Source organism: Arachis hypogaea, chromosome 6 (assembly GCF_003086295.3).
Source record: "Arachis hypogaea cultivar Tifrunner chromosome 6, arahy.Tifrunner.gnm2.J5K5, whole genome shotgun sequence".
NCBI lineage: Eukaryota > Viridiplantae > Streptophyta > Magnoliopsida > Fabales > Fabaceae > Arachis > Arachis hypogaea.
In genome coordinates, this window is record NC_092041.1 from 40,404,132 (window position 1) to 40,418,065 (window position 13,934).

The 13,934-nt window shown below is 46.3% G+C and overlaps 44 non-coding genes across 44 annotated transcripts; all 44 read right to left on the reverse strand.

Annotated features, from left to right (window-relative positions):
- Nucleotides 1–91: 91 nt before the first annotated feature.
- LOC112699641 (5S ribosomal RNA) lies at nucleotides 92–210 on the reverse strand. Its single transcript, XR_003152583.1, has one exon. It is a non-coding gene; the product is annotated as a 5S ribosomal RNA (ribosomal RNA).
- A 196-nt stretch (nucleotides 211–406) lies between these two features.
- On the reverse strand, nucleotides 407–525 carry LOC112699652 (5S ribosomal RNA). The gene has a single exon (XR_003152596.1). It is a non-coding gene; the product is annotated as a 5S ribosomal RNA (ribosomal RNA).
- Nucleotides 526–723: 198 nt separating this feature from the next.
- On the reverse strand, nucleotides 724–842 carry LOC112699663 (5S ribosomal RNA). Its single transcript, XR_003152609.1, has one exon. It is a non-coding gene; the product is annotated as a 5S ribosomal RNA (ribosomal RNA).
- Nucleotides 843–1,037: 195 nt separating this feature from the next.
- On the reverse strand, nucleotides 1,038–1,156 carry LOC112699675 (5S ribosomal RNA). The gene has a single exon (XR_003152620.1). It is a non-coding gene; the product is annotated as a 5S ribosomal RNA (ribosomal RNA).
- Nucleotides 1,157–1,349: 193 nt separating this feature from the next.
- On the reverse strand, nucleotides 1,350–1,468 carry LOC112699687 (5S ribosomal RNA). The gene has a single exon (XR_003152630.1). It is a non-coding gene; the product is annotated as a 5S ribosomal RNA (ribosomal RNA).
- A 204-nt stretch (nucleotides 1,469–1,672) lies between these two features.
- On the reverse strand, nucleotides 1,673–1,791 carry LOC112699699 (5S ribosomal RNA). The gene has a single exon (XR_003152641.1). It is a non-coding gene; the product is annotated as a 5S ribosomal RNA (ribosomal RNA).
- A 196-nt stretch (nucleotides 1,792–1,987) lies between these two features.
- Nucleotides 1,988–2,106, reverse strand: LOC112699710 (5S ribosomal RNA). Its single transcript, XR_003152652.1, has one exon. It is a non-coding gene; the product is annotated as a 5S ribosomal RNA (ribosomal RNA).
- Nucleotides 2,107–2,300: 194 nt separating this feature from the next.
- LOC112699722 (5S ribosomal RNA) lies at nucleotides 2,301–2,419 on the reverse strand. Its single transcript, XR_003152663.1, has one exon. It is a non-coding gene; the product is annotated as a 5S ribosomal RNA (ribosomal RNA).
- A 195-nt stretch (nucleotides 2,420–2,614) lies between these two features.
- Nucleotides 2,615–2,733, reverse strand: LOC112699733 (5S ribosomal RNA). The gene has a single exon (XR_003152674.1). It is a non-coding gene; the product is annotated as a 5S ribosomal RNA (ribosomal RNA).
- A 199-nt stretch (nucleotides 2,734–2,932) lies between these two features.
- LOC112699745 (5S ribosomal RNA) lies at nucleotides 2,933–3,051 on the reverse strand. Its single transcript, XR_003152685.1, has one exon. It is a non-coding gene; the product is annotated as a 5S ribosomal RNA (ribosomal RNA).
- A 202-nt stretch (nucleotides 3,052–3,253) lies between these two features.
- LOC112699757 (5S ribosomal RNA) lies at nucleotides 3,254–3,372 on the reverse strand. Its single transcript, XR_003152697.1, has one exon. It is a non-coding gene; the product is annotated as a 5S ribosomal RNA (ribosomal RNA).
- Nucleotides 3,373–3,569: 197 nt separating this feature from the next.
- On the reverse strand, nucleotides 3,570–3,688 carry LOC112699769 (5S ribosomal RNA). Its single transcript, XR_003152708.1, has one exon. It is a non-coding gene; the product is annotated as a 5S ribosomal RNA (ribosomal RNA).
- Nucleotides 3,689–3,886: 198 nt separating this feature from the next.
- Nucleotides 3,887–4,005, reverse strand: LOC112699781 (5S ribosomal RNA). The gene has a single exon (XR_003152719.1). It is a non-coding gene; the product is annotated as a 5S ribosomal RNA (ribosomal RNA).
- A 202-nt stretch (nucleotides 4,006–4,207) lies between these two features.
- Nucleotides 4,208–4,326, reverse strand: LOC112699792 (5S ribosomal RNA). Its single transcript, XR_003152730.1, has one exon. It is a non-coding gene; the product is annotated as a 5S ribosomal RNA (ribosomal RNA).
- Nucleotides 4,327–4,522: 196 nt separating this feature from the next.
- LOC112699803 (5S ribosomal RNA) lies at nucleotides 4,523–4,641 on the reverse strand. Its single transcript, XR_003152741.1, has one exon. It is a non-coding gene; the product is annotated as a 5S ribosomal RNA (ribosomal RNA).
- Nucleotides 4,642–4,838: 197 nt separating this feature from the next.
- Nucleotides 4,839–4,957, reverse strand: LOC112699814 (5S ribosomal RNA). The gene has a single exon (XR_003152752.1). It is a non-coding gene; the product is annotated as a 5S ribosomal RNA (ribosomal RNA).
- Nucleotides 4,958–5,151: 194 nt separating this feature from the next.
- Nucleotides 5,152–5,270, reverse strand: LOC112699826 (5S ribosomal RNA). Its single transcript, XR_003152763.1, has one exon. It is a non-coding gene; the product is annotated as a 5S ribosomal RNA (ribosomal RNA).
- Nucleotides 5,271–5,467: 197 nt separating this feature from the next.
- Nucleotides 5,468–5,586, reverse strand: LOC112699837 (5S ribosomal RNA). The gene has a single exon (XR_003152774.1). It is a non-coding gene; the product is annotated as a 5S ribosomal RNA (ribosomal RNA).
- Nucleotides 5,587–5,788: 202 nt separating this feature from the next.
- Nucleotides 5,789–5,907, reverse strand: LOC112699850 (5S ribosomal RNA). Its single transcript, XR_003152785.1, has one exon. It is a non-coding gene; the product is annotated as a 5S ribosomal RNA (ribosomal RNA).
- A 195-nt stretch (nucleotides 5,908–6,102) lies between these two features.
- LOC112699861 (5S ribosomal RNA) lies at nucleotides 6,103–6,221 on the reverse strand. Its single transcript, XR_003152796.1, has one exon. It is a non-coding gene; the product is annotated as a 5S ribosomal RNA (ribosomal RNA).
- A 198-nt stretch (nucleotides 6,222–6,419) lies between these two features.
- LOC112699874 (5S ribosomal RNA) lies at nucleotides 6,420–6,538 on the reverse strand. The gene has a single exon (XR_003152808.1). It is a non-coding gene; the product is annotated as a 5S ribosomal RNA (ribosomal RNA).
- Nucleotides 6,539–6,735: 197 nt separating this feature from the next.
- Nucleotides 6,736–6,854, reverse strand: LOC112699886 (5S ribosomal RNA). The gene has a single exon (XR_003152819.1). It is a non-coding gene; the product is annotated as a 5S ribosomal RNA (ribosomal RNA).
- A 199-nt stretch (nucleotides 6,855–7,053) lies between these two features.
- LOC112699898 (5S ribosomal RNA) lies at nucleotides 7,054–7,172 on the reverse strand. Its single transcript, XR_003152830.1, has one exon. It is a non-coding gene; the product is annotated as a 5S ribosomal RNA (ribosomal RNA).
- A 204-nt stretch (nucleotides 7,173–7,376) lies between these two features.
- LOC112699909 (5S ribosomal RNA) lies at nucleotides 7,377–7,495 on the reverse strand. The gene has a single exon (XR_003152841.1). It is a non-coding gene; the product is annotated as a 5S ribosomal RNA (ribosomal RNA).
- A 198-nt stretch (nucleotides 7,496–7,693) lies between these two features.
- LOC112699921 (5S ribosomal RNA) lies at nucleotides 7,694–7,812 on the reverse strand. Its single transcript, XR_003152852.1, has one exon. It is a non-coding gene; the product is annotated as a 5S ribosomal RNA (ribosomal RNA).
- Nucleotides 7,813–8,011: 199 nt separating this feature from the next.
- On the reverse strand, nucleotides 8,012–8,130 carry LOC112699932 (5S ribosomal RNA). Its single transcript, XR_003152863.1, has one exon. It is a non-coding gene; the product is annotated as a 5S ribosomal RNA (ribosomal RNA).
- Nucleotides 8,131–8,326: 196 nt separating this feature from the next.
- LOC112699943 (5S ribosomal RNA) lies at nucleotides 8,327–8,445 on the reverse strand. The gene has a single exon (XR_003152874.1). It is a non-coding gene; the product is annotated as a 5S ribosomal RNA (ribosomal RNA).
- Nucleotides 8,446–8,647: 202 nt separating this feature from the next.
- LOC112699954 (5S ribosomal RNA) lies at nucleotides 8,648–8,766 on the reverse strand. Its single transcript, XR_003152885.1, has one exon. It is a non-coding gene; the product is annotated as a 5S ribosomal RNA (ribosomal RNA).
- Nucleotides 8,767–8,969: 203 nt separating this feature from the next.
- Nucleotides 8,970–9,088, reverse strand: LOC112699966 (5S ribosomal RNA). Its single transcript, XR_003152896.1, has one exon. It is a non-coding gene; the product is annotated as a 5S ribosomal RNA (ribosomal RNA).
- Nucleotides 9,089–9,285: 197 nt separating this feature from the next.
- LOC112699978 (5S ribosomal RNA) lies at nucleotides 9,286–9,404 on the reverse strand. Its single transcript, XR_003152907.1, has one exon. It is a non-coding gene; the product is annotated as a 5S ribosomal RNA (ribosomal RNA).
- A 201-nt stretch (nucleotides 9,405–9,605) lies between these two features.
- Nucleotides 9,606–9,724, reverse strand: LOC112699990 (5S ribosomal RNA). Its single transcript, XR_003152919.1, has one exon. It is a non-coding gene; the product is annotated as a 5S ribosomal RNA (ribosomal RNA).
- A 194-nt stretch (nucleotides 9,725–9,918) lies between these two features.
- On the reverse strand, nucleotides 9,919–10,037 carry LOC112700002 (5S ribosomal RNA). Its single transcript, XR_003152930.1, has one exon. It is a non-coding gene; the product is annotated as a 5S ribosomal RNA (ribosomal RNA).
- Nucleotides 10,038–10,236: 199 nt separating this feature from the next.
- On the reverse strand, nucleotides 10,237–10,355 carry LOC112700015 (5S ribosomal RNA). The gene has a single exon (XR_003152941.1). It is a non-coding gene; the product is annotated as a 5S ribosomal RNA (ribosomal RNA).
- Nucleotides 10,356–10,555: 200 nt separating this feature from the next.
- LOC112700027 (5S ribosomal RNA) lies at nucleotides 10,556–10,674 on the reverse strand. Its single transcript, XR_003152952.1, has one exon. It is a non-coding gene; the product is annotated as a 5S ribosomal RNA (ribosomal RNA).
- Nucleotides 10,675–10,875: 201 nt separating this feature from the next.
- Nucleotides 10,876–10,994, reverse strand: LOC112700038 (5S ribosomal RNA). The gene has a single exon (XR_003152963.1). It is a non-coding gene; the product is annotated as a 5S ribosomal RNA (ribosomal RNA).
- A 199-nt stretch (nucleotides 10,995–11,193) lies between these two features.
- LOC112700050 (5S ribosomal RNA) lies at nucleotides 11,194–11,312 on the reverse strand. The gene has a single exon (XR_003152974.1). It is a non-coding gene; the product is annotated as a 5S ribosomal RNA (ribosomal RNA).
- Nucleotides 11,313–11,507: 195 nt separating this feature from the next.
- On the reverse strand, nucleotides 11,508–11,626 carry LOC112700062 (5S ribosomal RNA). Its single transcript, XR_003152985.1, has one exon. It is a non-coding gene; the product is annotated as a 5S ribosomal RNA (ribosomal RNA).
- Nucleotides 11,627–11,830: 204 nt separating this feature from the next.
- Nucleotides 11,831–11,949, reverse strand: LOC112700074 (5S ribosomal RNA). Its single transcript, XR_003152996.1, has one exon. It is a non-coding gene; the product is annotated as a 5S ribosomal RNA (ribosomal RNA).
- Nucleotides 11,950–12,145: 196 nt separating this feature from the next.
- On the reverse strand, nucleotides 12,146–12,264 carry LOC112700085 (5S ribosomal RNA). Its single transcript, XR_003153007.1, has one exon. It is a non-coding gene; the product is annotated as a 5S ribosomal RNA (ribosomal RNA).
- Nucleotides 12,265–12,459: 195 nt separating this feature from the next.
- LOC112700096 (5S ribosomal RNA) lies at nucleotides 12,460–12,578 on the reverse strand. Its single transcript, XR_003153018.1, has one exon. It is a non-coding gene; the product is annotated as a 5S ribosomal RNA (ribosomal RNA).
- Nucleotides 12,579–12,773: 195 nt separating this feature from the next.
- On the reverse strand, nucleotides 12,774–12,892 carry LOC112700109 (5S ribosomal RNA). Its single transcript, XR_003153030.1, has one exon. It is a non-coding gene; the product is annotated as a 5S ribosomal RNA (ribosomal RNA).
- A 201-nt stretch (nucleotides 12,893–13,093) lies between these two features.
- On the reverse strand, nucleotides 13,094–13,212 carry LOC112700120 (5S ribosomal RNA). The gene has a single exon (XR_003153039.1). It is a non-coding gene; the product is annotated as a 5S ribosomal RNA (ribosomal RNA).
- Nucleotides 13,213–13,408: 196 nt separating this feature from the next.
- LOC112700132 (5S ribosomal RNA) lies at nucleotides 13,409–13,527 on the reverse strand. Its single transcript, XR_003153050.1, has one exon. It is a non-coding gene; the product is annotated as a 5S ribosomal RNA (ribosomal RNA).
- A 201-nt stretch (nucleotides 13,528–13,728) lies between these two features.
- LOC112700143 (5S ribosomal RNA) lies at nucleotides 13,729–13,847 on the reverse strand. The gene has a single exon (XR_003153061.1). It is a non-coding gene; the product is annotated as a 5S ribosomal RNA (ribosomal RNA).
- Nucleotides 13,848–13,934: the final 87 nt, after the last annotated feature.

Genomic DNA, 13,934 nt, shown 5'->3' on the forward strand with positions numbered 1-13,934 from the left:
CTCGCTTTAGCTAAACTATTCAAGATAGCGCCGTTTAAAGAACGAGGGTAAGCACGACGTAAAAAAAAAAAAAAAAAAAAAAAAAAAAAAAGAGGTGCAACACGAGGACTTCCCAGGAGGTCACCCATCCTAGTACTACTCTCGCCCAAGCACGCTTAACTGCGGAGTTCTGATGGGATCCGGTGCATTAGTGCTGGTATGATCGCACCTATTAAAATATGCGCACATAATTATCATATGCATGTCTCGCGACGTAGGGTAAGTCGAGCTGCGAATCCCTGCGGGGCCCGTGCGAGCTTGCCTAAAATCAGGTCATTGAGACTCGCTTTAGCTAAACTATTCAAGATAGCGCCGTTTAAAGAACGAGGGTAAGCACGACGTAAAAAAAAAAAAAAAAAAAAAAAAAGAGGTGCAACACGAGGACTTCCCAGGAGGTCACCCATCCTAGTACTACTCTCGCCCAAGCACGCTTAACTGCGGAGTTCTGATGGGATCCGGTGCATTAGTGCTGGTATGATCGCACCTATTAAAATATGCGCACATAATTATCATATGCATGTCTCGCGACGTAGGGTAAGTCGAGCTGCGAATCCCTGCGGGGCCCGTGCGAGCTTGCCTAAAATCAGGTCATTGAGACTCGCTTTAGCTAAACTATTCAAGATAGCGCCGTTTAAAGAACGAGGGTAAGCACGACGTAAAAAAAAAAAAAAAAAAAAAAAAAAAGAGGTGCAACACGAGGACTTCCCAGGAGGTCACCCATCCTAGTACTACTCTCGCCCAAGCACGCTTAACTGCGGAGTTCTGATGGGATCCGGTGCATTAGTGCTGGTATGATCGCACCTATTAAAATATGCGCACATAATTATCATATGCATGTCTCGCGACGTAGGGTAAGTCGAGCTGCGAATCCCTGCGGGGCCCGTGCGAGCTTGCCTAAAATCAGGTCATTGAGACTCGCTTTAGCTAAACTATTCAAGATAGCGCCGTTTAAAGAACGAGGGTAAGCACGACGTAAAAAAAAAAAAAAAAAAAAAAAAGAGGTGCAACACGAGGACTTCCCAGGAGGTCACCCATCCTAGTACTACTCTCGCCCAAGCACGCTTAACTGCGGAGTTCTGATGGGATCCGGTGCATTAGTGCTGGTATGATCGCACCTATTAAAATATGCGCACATAATTATCATATGCATGTCTCGCGACGTAGGGTAAGTCGAGCTGCGAATCCCTGCGGGGCCCGTGCGAGCTTGCCTAAAATCAGGTCATTGAGACTCGCTTTAGCTAAACTATTCAAGATAGCGCCGTTTAAAGAACGAGGGTAAGCACGACGTAAAAAAAAAAAAAAAAAAAAAAGAGGTGCAACACGAGGACTTCCCAGGAGGTCACCCATCCTAGTACTACTCTCGCCCAAGCACGCTTAACTGCGGAGTTCTGATGGGATCCGGTGCATTAGTGCTGGTATGATCGCACCTATTAAAATATGCGCACATAATTATCATATGCATGTCTCGCGACGTAGGGTAAGTCGAGCTGCGAATCCCTGCGGGGCCCGTGCGAGCTTGCCTAAAATCAGGTCATTGAGACTCGCTTTAGCTAAACTATTCAAGATAGCGCCGTTTAAAGAACGAGGGTAAGCACGACGTAAAAAAAAAAAAAAAAAAAAAAAAAAAAAAAAAGAGGTGCAACACGAGGACTTCCCAGGAGGTCACCCATCCTAGTACTACTCTCGCCCAAGCACGCTTAACTGCGGAGTTCTGATGGGATCCGGTGCATTAGTGCTGGTATGATCGCACCTATTAAAATATGCGCACATAATTATCATATGCATGTCTCGCGACGTAGGGTAAGTCGAGCTGCGAATCCCTGCGGGGCCCGTGCGAGCTTGCCTAAAATCAGGTCATTGAGACTCGCTTTAGCTAAACTATTCAAGATAGCGCCGTTTAAAGAACGAGGGTAAGCACGACGTAAAAAAAAAAAAAAAAAAAAAAAAAGAGGTGCAACACGAGGACTTCCCAGGAGGTCACCCATCCTAGTACTACTCTCGCCCAAGCACGCTTAACTGCGGAGTTCTGATGGGATCCGGTGCATTAGTGCTGGTATGATCGCACCTATTAAAATATGCGCACATAATTATCATATGCATGTCTCGCGACGTAGGGTAAGTCGAGCTGCGAATCCCTGCGGGGCCCGTGCGAGCTTGCCTAAAATAGGTCATTGAGACTCGCTTTAGCTAAACTATTCAAGATAGCGCCGTTTAAAGAACGAGGGTAAGCACGACGTAAAAAAAAAAAAAAAAAAAAAAAAGAGGTGCAACACGAGGACTTCCCAGGAGGTCACCCATCCTAGTACTACTCTCGCCCAAGCACGCTTAACTGCGGAGTTCTGATGGGATCCGGTGCATTAGTGCTGGTATGATCGCACCTATTAAAATATGCGCACATAATTATCATATGCATGTCTCGCGACGTAGGGTAAGTCGAGCTGCGAATCCCTGCGGGGCCCGTGCGAGCTTGCCTAAAATCAGGTCATTGAGACTCGCTTTAGCTAAACTATTCAAGATAGCGCCGTTTAAAGAACGAGGGTAAGCACGACGTAAAAAAAAAAAAAAAAAAAAAAAAGAGGTGCAACACGAGGACTTCCCAGGAGGTCACCCATCCTAGTACTACTCTCGCCCAAGCACGCTTAACTGCGGAGTTCTGATGGGATCCGGTGCATTAGTGCTGGTATGATCGCACCTATTAAAATATGCGCACATAATTATCATATGCATGTCTCGCGACGTAGGGTAAGTCGAGCTGCGAATCCCTGCGGGGCCCGTGCGAGCTTGCCTAAAATCAGGTCATTGAGACTCGCTTTAGCTAAACTATTCAAGATAGCGCCGTTTAAAGAACGAGGGTAAGCACGACGTAAAAAAAAAAAAAAAAAAAAAAAAAAAAGAGGTGCAACACGAGGACTTCCCAGGAGGTCACCCATCCTAGTACTACTCTCGCCCAAGCACGCTTAACTGCGGAGTTCTGATGGGATCCGGTGCATTAGTGCTGGTATGATCGCACCTATTAAAATATGCGCACATAATTATCATATGCATGTCTCGCGACGTAGGGTAAGTCGAGCTGCGAATCCCTGCGGGGCCCGTGCGAGCTTGCCTAAAATCAGGTCATTGAGACTCGCTTTAGCTAAACTATTCAAGATAGCGCCGTTTAAAGAACGAGGGTAAGCACGACGTAAAAAAAAAAAAAAAAAAAAAAAAAAAAAAAGAGGTGCAACACGAGGACTTCCCAGGAGGTCACCCATCCTAGTACTACTCTCGCCCAAGCACGCTTAACTGCGGAGTTCTGATGGGATCCGGTGCATTAGTGCTGGTATGATCGCACCTATTAAAATATGCGCACATAATTATCATATGCATGTCTCGCGACGTAGGGTAAGTCGAGCTGCGAATCCCTGCGGGGCCCGTGCGAGCTTGCCTAAAATCAGGTCATTGAGACTCGCTTTAGCTAAACTATTCAAGATAGCGCCGTTTAAAGAACGAGGGTAAGCACGACGTAAAAAAAAAAAAAAAAAAAAAAAAAAGAGGTGCAACACGAGGACTTCCCAGGAGGTCACCCATCCTAGTACTACTCTCGCCCAAGCACGCTTAACTGCGGAGTTCTGATGGGATCCGGTGCATTAGTGCTGGTATGATCGCACCTATTAAAATATGCGCACATAATTATCATATGCATGTCTCGCGACGTAGGGTAAGTCGAGCTGCGAATCCCTGCGGGGCCCGTGCGAGCTTGCCTAAAATCAGGTCATTGAGACTCGCTTTAGCTAAACTATTCAAGATAGCGCCGTTTAAAGAACGAGGGTAAGCACGACGTAAAAAAAAAAAAAAAAAAAAAAAAAAAGAGGTGCAACACGAGGACTTCCCAGGAGGTCACCCATCCTAGTACTACTCTCGCCCAAGCACGCTTAACTGCGGAGTTCTGATGGGATCCGGTGCATTAGTGCTGGTATGATCGCACCTATTAAAATATGCGCACATAATTATCATATGCATGTCTCGCGACGTAGGGTAAGTCGAGCTGCGAATCCCTGCGGGGCCCGTGCGAGCTTGCCTAAAATCAGGTCATTGAGACTCGCTTTAGCTAAACTATTCAAGATAGCGCCGTTTAAAGAACGAGGGTAAGCACGACGTAAAAAAAAAAAAAAAAAAAAAAAAAAAAAAAGAGGTGCAACACGAGGACTTCCCAGGAGGTCACCCATCCTAGTACTACTCTCGCCCAAGCACGCTTAACTGCGGAGTTCTGATGGGATCCGGTGCATTAGTGCTGGTATGATCGCACCTATTAAAATATGCGCACATAATTATCATATGCATGTCTCGCGACGTAGGGTAAGTCGAGCTGCGAATCCCTGCGGGGCCCGTGCGAGCTTGCCTAAAATCAGGTCATTGAGACTCGCTTTAGCTAAACTATTCAAGATAGCGCCGTTTAAAGAACGAGGGTAAGCACGACGTAAAAAAAAAAAAAAAAAAAAAAAAAGAGGTGCAACACGAGGACTTCCCAGGAGGTCACCCATCCTAGTACTACTCTCGCCCAAGCACGCTTAACTGCGGAGTTCTGATGGGATCCGGTGCATTAGTGCTGGTATGATCGCACCTATTAAAATATGCGCACATAATTATCATATGCATGTCTCGCGACGTAGGGTAAGTCGAGCTGCGAATCCCTGCGGGGCCCGTGCGAGCTTGCCTAAAATCAGGTCATTGAGACTCGCTTTAGCTAAACTATTCAAGATAGCGCCGTTTAAAGAACGAGGGTAAGCACGACGTAAAAAAAAAAAAAAAAAAAAAAAAAAGAGGTGCAACACGAGGACTTCCCAGGAGGTCACCCATCCTAGTACTACTCTCGCCCAAGCACGCTTAACTGCGGAGTTCTGATGGGATCCGGTGCATTAGTGCTGGTATGATCGCACCTATTAAAATATGCGCACATAATTATCATATGCATGTCTCGCGACGTAGGGTAAGTCGAGCTGCGAATCCCTGCGGGGCCCGTGCGAGCTTGCCTAAAATCAGGTCATTGAGACTCGCTTTAGCTAAACTATTCAAGATAGCGCCGTTTAAAGAACGAGGGTAAGCACGACGTAAAAAAAAAAAAAAAAAAAAAAAGAGGTGCAACACGAGGACTTCCCAGGAGGTCACCCATCCTAGTACTACTCTCGCCCAAGCACGCTTAACTGCGGAGTTCTGATGGGATCCGGTGCATTAGTGCTGGTATGATCGCACCTATTAAAATATGCGCACATAATTATCATATGCATGTCTCGCGACGTAGGGTAAGTCGAGCTGCGAATCCCTGCGGGGCCCGTGCGAGCTTGCCTAAAATCAGGTCATTGAGACTCGCTTTAGCTAAACTATTCAAGATAGCGCCGTTTAAAGAACGAGGGTAAGCACGACGTAAAAAAAAAAAAAAAAAAAAAAAAAAGAGGTGCAACACGAGGACTTCCCAGGAGGTCACCCATCCTAGTACTACTCTCGCCCAAGCACGCTTAACTGCGGAGTTCTGATGGGATCCGGTGCATTAGTGCTGGTATGATCGCACCTATTAAAATATGCGCACATAATTATCATATGCATGTCTCGCGACGTAGGGTAAGTCGAGCTGCGAATCCCTGCGGGGCCCGTGCGAGCTTGCCTAAAATCAGGTCATTGAGACTCGCTTTAGCTAAACTATTCAAGATAGCGCCGTTTAAAGAACGAGGGTAAGCACGACGTAAAAAAAAAAAAAAAAAAAAAAAAAAAAAAAGAGGTGCAACACGAGGACTTCCCAGGAGGTCACCCATCCTAGTACTACTCTCGCCCAAGCACGCTTAACTGCGGAGTTCTGATGGGATCCGGTGCATTAGTGCTGGTATGATCGCACCTATTAAAATATGCGCACATAATTATCATATGCATGTCTCGCGACGTAGGGTAAGTCGAGCTGCGAATCCCTGCGGGGCCCGTGCGAGCTTGCCTAAAATCAGGTCATTGAGACTCGCTTTAGCTAAACTATTCAAGATAGCGCCGTTTAAAGAACGAGGGTAAGCACGACGTAAAAAAAAAAAAAAAAAAAAAAAAGAGGTGCAACACGAGGACTTCCCAGGAGGTCACCCATCCTAGTACTACTCTCGCCCAAGCACGCTTAACTGCGGAGTTCTGATGGGATCCGGTGCATTAGTGCTGGTATGATCGCACCTATTAAAATATGCGCACATAATTATCATATGCATGTCTCGCGACGTAGGGTAAGTCGAGCTGCGAATCCCTGCGGGGCCCGTGCGAGCTTGCCTAAAATCAGGTCATTGAGACTCGCTTTAGCTAAACTATTCAAGATAGCGCCGTTTAAAGAACGAGGGTAAGCACGACGTAAAAAAAAAAAAAAAAAAAAAAAAAAAGAGGTGCAACACGAGGACTTCCCAGGAGGTCACCCATCCTAGTACTACTCTCGCCCAAGCACGCTTAACTGCGGAGTTCTGATGGGATCCGGTGCATTAGTGCTGGTATGATCGCACCTATTAAAATATGCGCACATAATTATCATATGCATGTCTCGCGACGTAGGGTAAGTCGAGCTGCGAATCCCTGCGGGGCCCGTGCGAGCTTGCCTAAAATCAGGTCATTGAGACTCGCTTTAGCTAAACTATTCAAGATAGCGCCGTTTAAAGAACGAGGGTAAGCACGACGTAAAAAAAAAAAAAAAAAAAAAAAAAAGAGGTGCAACACGAGGACTTCCCAGGAGGTCACCCATCCTAGTACTACTCTCGCCCAAGCACGCTTAACTGCGGAGTTCTGATGGGATCCGGTGCATTAGTGCTGGTATGATCGCACCTATTAAAATATGCGCACATAATTATCATATGCATGTCTCGCGACGTAGGGTAAGTCGAGCTGCGAATCCCTGCGGGGCCCGTGCGAGCTTGCCTAAAATCAGGTCATTGAGACTCGCTTTAGCTAAACTATTCAAGATAGCGCCGTTTAAAGAACGAGGGTAAGCACGACGTAAAAAAAAAAAAAAAAAAAAAAAAAAAAGAGGTGCAACACGAGGACTTCCCAGGAGGTCACCCATCCTAGTACTACTCTCGCCCAAGCACGCTTAACTGCGGAGTTCTGATGGGATCCGGTGCATTAGTGCTGGTATGATCGCACCTATTAAAATATGCGCACATAATTATCATATGCATGTCTCGCGACGTAGGGTAAGTCGAGCTGCGAATCCCTGCGGGGCCCGTGCGAGCTTGCCTAAAATCAGGTCATTGAGACTCGCTTTAGCTAAACTATTCAAGATAGCGCCGTTTAAAGAACGAGGGTAAGCACGACGTAAAAAAAAAAAAAAAAAAAAAAAAAAAAAAAAAGAGGTGCAACACGAGGACTTCCCAGGAGGTCACCCATCCTAGTACTACTCTCGCCCAAGCACGCTTAACTGCGGAGTTCTGATGGGATCCGGTGCATTAGTGCTGGTATGATCGCACCTATTAAAATATGCGCACATAATTATCATATGCATGTCTCGCGACGTAGGGTAAGTCGAGCTGCGAATCCCTGCGGGGCCCGTGCGAGCTTGCCTAAAATAGGTCATTGAGACTCGCTTTAGCTAAACTATTCAAGATAGCGCCGTTTAAAGAACGAGGGTAAGCACGACGTAAAAAAAAAAAAAAAAAAAAAAAAAAAAGAGGTGCAACACGAGGACTTCCCAGGAGGTCACCCATCCTAGTACTACTCTCGCCCAAGCACGCTTAACTGCGGAGTTCTGATGGGATCCGGTGCATTAGTGCTGGTATGATCGCACCTATTAAAATATGCGCACATAATTATCATATGCATGTCTCGCGACGTAGGGTAAGTCGAGCTGCGAATCCCTGCGGGGCCCGTGCGAGCTTGCCTAAAATCAGGTCATTGAGACTCGCTTTAGCTAAACTATTCAAGATAGCGCCGTTTAAAGAACGAGGGTAAGCACGACGTAAAAAAAAAAAAAAAAAAAAAAAAAAAAGAGGTGCAACACGAGGACTTCCCAGGAGGTCACCCATCCTAGTACTACTCTCGCCCAAGCACGCTTAACTGCGGAGTTCTGATGGGATCCGGTGCATTAGTGCTGGTATGATCGCACCTATTAAAATATGCGCACATAATTATCATATGCATGTCTCGCGACGTAGGGTAAGTCGAGCTGCGAATCCCTGCGGGGCCCGTGCGAGCTTGCCTAAAATCAGGTCATTGAGACTCGCTTTAGCTAAACTATTCAAGATAGCGCCGTTTAAAGAACGAGGGTAAGCACGACGTAAAAAAAAAAAAAAAAAAAAAAAAAGAGGTGCAACACGAGGACTTCCCAGGAGGTCACCCATCCTAGTACTACTCTCGCCCAAGCACGCTTAACTGCGGAGTTCTGATGGGATCCGGTGCATTAGTGCTGGTATGATCGCACCTATTAAAATATGCGCACATAATTATCATATGCATGTCTCGCGACGTAGGGTAAGTCGAGCTGCGAATCCCTGCGGGGCCCGTGCGAGCTTGCCTAAAATCAGGTCATTGAGACTCGCTTTAGCTAAACTATTCAAGATAGCGCCGTTTAAAGAACGAGGGTAAGCACGACGTAAAAAAAAAAAAAAAAAAAAAAAAAAAAAAAGAGGTGCAACACGAGGACTTCCCAGGAGGTCACCCATCCTAGTACTACTCTCGCCCAAGCACGCTTAACTGCGGAGTTCTGATGGGATCCGGTGCATTAGTGCTGGTATGATCGCACCTATTAAAATATGCGCACATAATTATCATATGCATGTCTCGCGACGTAGGGTAAGTCGAGCTGCGAATCCCTGCGGGGCCCGTGCGAGCTTGCCTAAAATCAGGTCATTGAGACTCGCTTTAGCTAAACTATTCAAGATAGCGCCGTTTAAAGAACGAGGGTAAGCACGACGTAAAAAAAAAAAAAAAAAAAAAAAAAAAAAAAAGAGGTGCAACACGAGGACTTCCCAGGAGGTCACCCATCCTAGTACTACTCTCGCCCAAGCACGCTTAACTGCGGAGTTCTGATGGGATCCGGTGCATTAGTGCTGGTATGATCGCACCTATTAAAATATGCGCACATAATTATCATATGCATGTCTCGCGACGTAGGGTAAGTCGAGCTGCGAATCCCTGCGGGGCCCGTGCGAGCTTGCCTAAAATCAGGTCATTGAGACTCGCTTTAGCTAAACTATTCAAGATAGCGCCGTTTAAAGAACGAGGGTAAGCACGACGTAAAAAAAAAAAAAAAAAAAAAAAAAAGAGGTGCAACACGAGGACTTCCCAGGAGGTCACCCATCCTAGTACTACTCTCGCCCAAGCACGCTTAACTGCGGAGTTCTGATGGGATCCGGTGCATTAGTGCTGGTATGATCGCACCTATTAAAATATGCGCACATAATTATCATATGCATGTCTCGCGACGTAGGGTAAGTCGAGCTGCGAATCCCTGCGGGGCCCGTGCGAGCTTGCCTAAAATCAGGTCATTGAGACTCGCTTTAGCTAAACTATTCAAGATAGCGCCGTTTAAAGAACGAGGGTAAGCACGACGTAAAAAAAAAAAAAAAAAAAAAAAAAAAAAAGAGGTGCAACACGAGGACTTCCCAGGAGGTCACCCATCCTAGTACTACTCTCGCCCAAGCACGCTTAACTGCGGAGTTCTGATGGGATCCGGTGCATTAGTGCTGGTATGATCGCACCTATTAAAATATGCGCACATAATTATCATATGCATGTCTCGCGACGTAGGGTAAGTCGAGCTGCGAATCCCTGCGGGGCCCGTGCGAGCTTGCCTAAAATCAGGTCATTGAGACTCGCTTTAGCTAAACTATTCAAGATAGCGCCGTTTAAAGAACGAGGGTAAGCACGACGTAAAAAAAAAAAAAAAAAAAAAAAGAGGTGCAACACGAGGACTTCCCAGGAGGTCACCCATCCTAGTACTACTCTCGCCCAAGCACGCTTAACTGCGGAGTTCTGATGGGATCCGGTGCATTAGTGCTGGTATGATCGCACCTATTAAAATATGCGCACATAATTATCATATGCATGTCTCGCGACGTAGGGTAAGTCGAGCTGCGAATCCCTGCGGGGCCCGTGCGAGCTTGCCTAAAATCAGGTCATTGAGACTCGCTTTAGCTAAACTATTCAAGATAGCGCCGTTTAAAGAACGAGGGTAAGCACGACGTAAAAAAAAAAAAAAAAAAAAAAAAAAAAGAGGTGCAACACGAGGACTTCCCAGGAGGTCACCCATCCTAGTACTACTCTCGCCCAAGCACGCTTAACTGCGGAGTTCTGATGGGATCCGGTGCATTAGTGCTGGTATGATCGCACCTATTAAAATATGCGCACATAATTATCATATGCATGTCTCGCGACGTAGGGTAAGTCGAGCTGCGAATCCCTGCGGGGCCCGTGCGAGCTTGCCTAAAATCAGGTCATTGAGACTCGCTTTAGCTAAACTATTCAAGATAGCGCCGTTTAAAGAACGAGGGTAAGCACGACGTAAAAAAAAAAAAAAAAAAAAAAAAAAAAAGAGGTGCAACACGAGGACTTCCCAGGAGGTCACCCATCCTAGTACTACTCTCGCCCAAGCACGCTTAACTGCGGAGTTCTGATGGGATCCGGTGCATTAGTGCTGGTATGATCGCACCTATTAAAATATGCGCACATAATTATCATATGCATGTCTCGCGACGTAGGGTAAGTCGAGCTGCGAATCCCTGCGGGGCCCGTGCGAGCTTGCCTAAAATAGGTCATTGAGACTCGCTTTAGCTAAACTATTCAAGATAGCGCCGTTTAAAGAACGAGGGTAAGCACGACGTAAAAAAAAAAAAAAAAAAAAAAAAAAAAAAAGAGGTGCAACACGAGGACTTCCCAGGAGGTCACCCATCCTAGTACTACTCTCGCCCAAGCACGCTTAACTGCGGAGTTCTGATGGGATCCGGTGCATTAGTGCTGGTATGATCGCACCTATTAAAATATGCGCACATAATTATCATATGCATGTCTCGCGACGTAGGGTAAGTCGAGTGCGAATCCCTGCGGGGCCCGTGCGAGCTTGCCTAAAATCAGGTCATTGAGACTCGCTTTAGCTAAACTATGCAAGATAGCGCCGTTTAAAGAACGAGGGTAAGCACGACGTAAAAAAAAAAAAAAAAAAAAAAAAAAAAAGAGGTGCAACACGAGGACTTCCCAGGAGGTCACCCATCCTAGTACTACTCTCGCCCAAGCACGCTTAACTGCGGAGTTCTGATGGGATCCGGTGCATTAGTGCTGGTATGATCGCACCTATTAAAATATGCGCACATAATTATCATATGCATGTCTCGCGACGTAGGGTAAGTCGAGCTGCGAATCCCTGCGGGGCCCGTGCGAGCTTGCCTAAAATCAGGTCATTGAGACTCGCTTTAGCTAAACTATTCAAGATAGCGCCGTTTAAAGAACGAGGGTAAGCACGACGTAAAAAAAAAAAAAAAAAAAAAAAAGAGGTGCAACACGAGGACTTCCCAGGAGGTCACCCATCCTAGTACTACTCTCGCCCAAGCACGCTTAACTGCGGAGTTCTGATGGGATCCGGTGCATTAGTGCTGGTATGATCGCACCTATTAAAATATGCGCACATAATTATCATATGCATGTCTCGCGACGTAGGGTAAGTCGAGCTGCGAATCCCTGCGGGGCCCGTGCGAGCTTGCCTAAAATCAGGTCATTGAGACTCGCTTTAGCTAAACTATTCAAGATAGCGCCGTTTAAAGAACGAGGGTAAGCACGACGTAAAAAAAAAAAAAAAAAAAAAAAAAAAAAAAAAGAGGTGCAACACGAGGACTTCCCAGGAGGTCACCCATCCTAGTACTACTCTCGCCCAAGCACGCTTAACTGCGGAGTTCTGATGGGATCCGGTGCATTAGTGCTGGTATGATCGCACCTATTAAATATGCGCACATAATTATCATATGCATGTCTCGCGACGTAGGGTAAGTCGAGCTGCGAATCCCTGCGGGGCCCGTGCGAGCTTGCCTAAAATAGGTCATTGAGACTCGCTTTAGCTAAACTATTCAAGATAGCGCCGTTTAAAGAACGAGGGTAAGCACGACGTAAAAAAAAAAAAAAAAAAAAAAAAAAAGAGGTGCAACACGAGGACTTCCCAGGAGGTCACCCATCCTAGTACTACTCTCGCCCAAGCACGCTTAACTGCGGAGTTCTGATGGGATCCGGTGCATTAGTGCTGGTATGATCGCACCTATTAAAATATGCGCACATAATTATCATATGCATGTCTCGCGACGTAGGGTAAGTCGAGTTGCGAATCCCTGCGGGGCCCGTGCGAGCTTGCCTAAAATCAGGTCATTGAGACTCGCTTTAGCTAAACTATTCAAGATAGCGCCGTTTAAAGAACGAGGGTAAGCACGACGTAAAAAAAAAAAAAAAAAAAAAAAAGAGGTGCAACACGAGGACTTCCCAGGAGGTCACCCATCCTAGTACTACTCTCGCCCAAGCACGCTTAACTGCGGAGTTCTGATGGGATCCGGTGCATTAGTGCTGGTATGATCGCACCTATTAAATATGCGCACATAATTATCATATGCATGTCTCGCGACGTAGGGTAAGTCGAGCTGCGAATCCCTGCGGGGCCCGTGCGAGCTTGCCTAAAATAGGTCATTGAGACTCGCTTTAGCTAAACTATTCAAGATAGCGCCGTTTAAAGAACGAGGGTAAGCACGACGTAAAAAAAAAAAAAAAAAAAAAAAAAAGAGGTGCAACACGAGGACTTCCCAGGAGGTCACCCATCCTAGTACTACTCTCGCCCAAGCACGCTTAACTGCGGAGTTCTGATGGGATCCGGTGCATTAGTGCTGGTATGATCGCACCTATTAAAATATGCGCACATAATTATCATATGCATGTCTCGCGACGTAGGGTAAGTCGAGCTGCGAATCCCTGCGGGGCCCGTGCGAGCTTGCCTAAAATCAGGTCATTGAGACTCGCTTTAGCTAAACTATTCAAGATAGCGCCGTTTAAAGAACGAGGGTAAGCACGACGTAAAAAAAAAAAAAAAAAAAAAAAAAAAAAAGAGGTGCAACACGAGGACTTCCCAGGAGGTCACCCATCCTAGTACTACTCTCGCCCAAGCACGCTTAACTGCGGAGTTCTGATGGGATCCGGTGCATTAGTGCTGGTATGATCGCACCTATTAAAATATGCGCACATAATTATCATATGCATGTCTCGCGACGTAGGGTAAGTCGAGCTGCGAATCCCTGCGGGGCCCGTGCGAGCTTGCCTAAAATCAGGTCATTGAGACTCGCTTTAGCTAAACTATTCAAGATAGCGCCGTTTAAAGAACGAGGGTAAGCACGACGTAAAAAAAAAAAAAAAAAAAAAAAAAGAGGTGCAACACGAGGACTTCCCAGGAGGTCACCCATCCTAGTACTACTCTCGCCCAAGCACGCTTAACTGCGGAGTTCTGATGGGATCCGGTGCATTAGTGCTGGTATGATCGCACCTATTAAAATATGCGCACATAATTATCATATGCATGTCTCGCGACGTAGGGTAAGTCGAGTTGCGAATCCCTGCGGGGCCCGTGCGAGCTTGCCTAAAATCAGGTCATTGAGACTCGCTTTAGCTAAACTATTCAAGATAGCGCCGTTTAAAGAACGAGGGTAAGCACGACGTAAAAAAAAAAAAAAAAAAAAAAAAAAAAAAGAGGTGCAACACGAGGACTTCCCAGGAGGTCACCCATCCTAGTACTACTCTCGCCCAAGCACGCTTAACTGCGGAGTTCTGATGGGATCCGGTGCATTAGTGCTGGTATGATCGCACCTATTAAATATGCGCACATAATTATCATATGCATGTCTCGCGACGTAGGGTAAGTCGAGCTGCGAATCCCTGCGGGGCCCGTGCGAGCT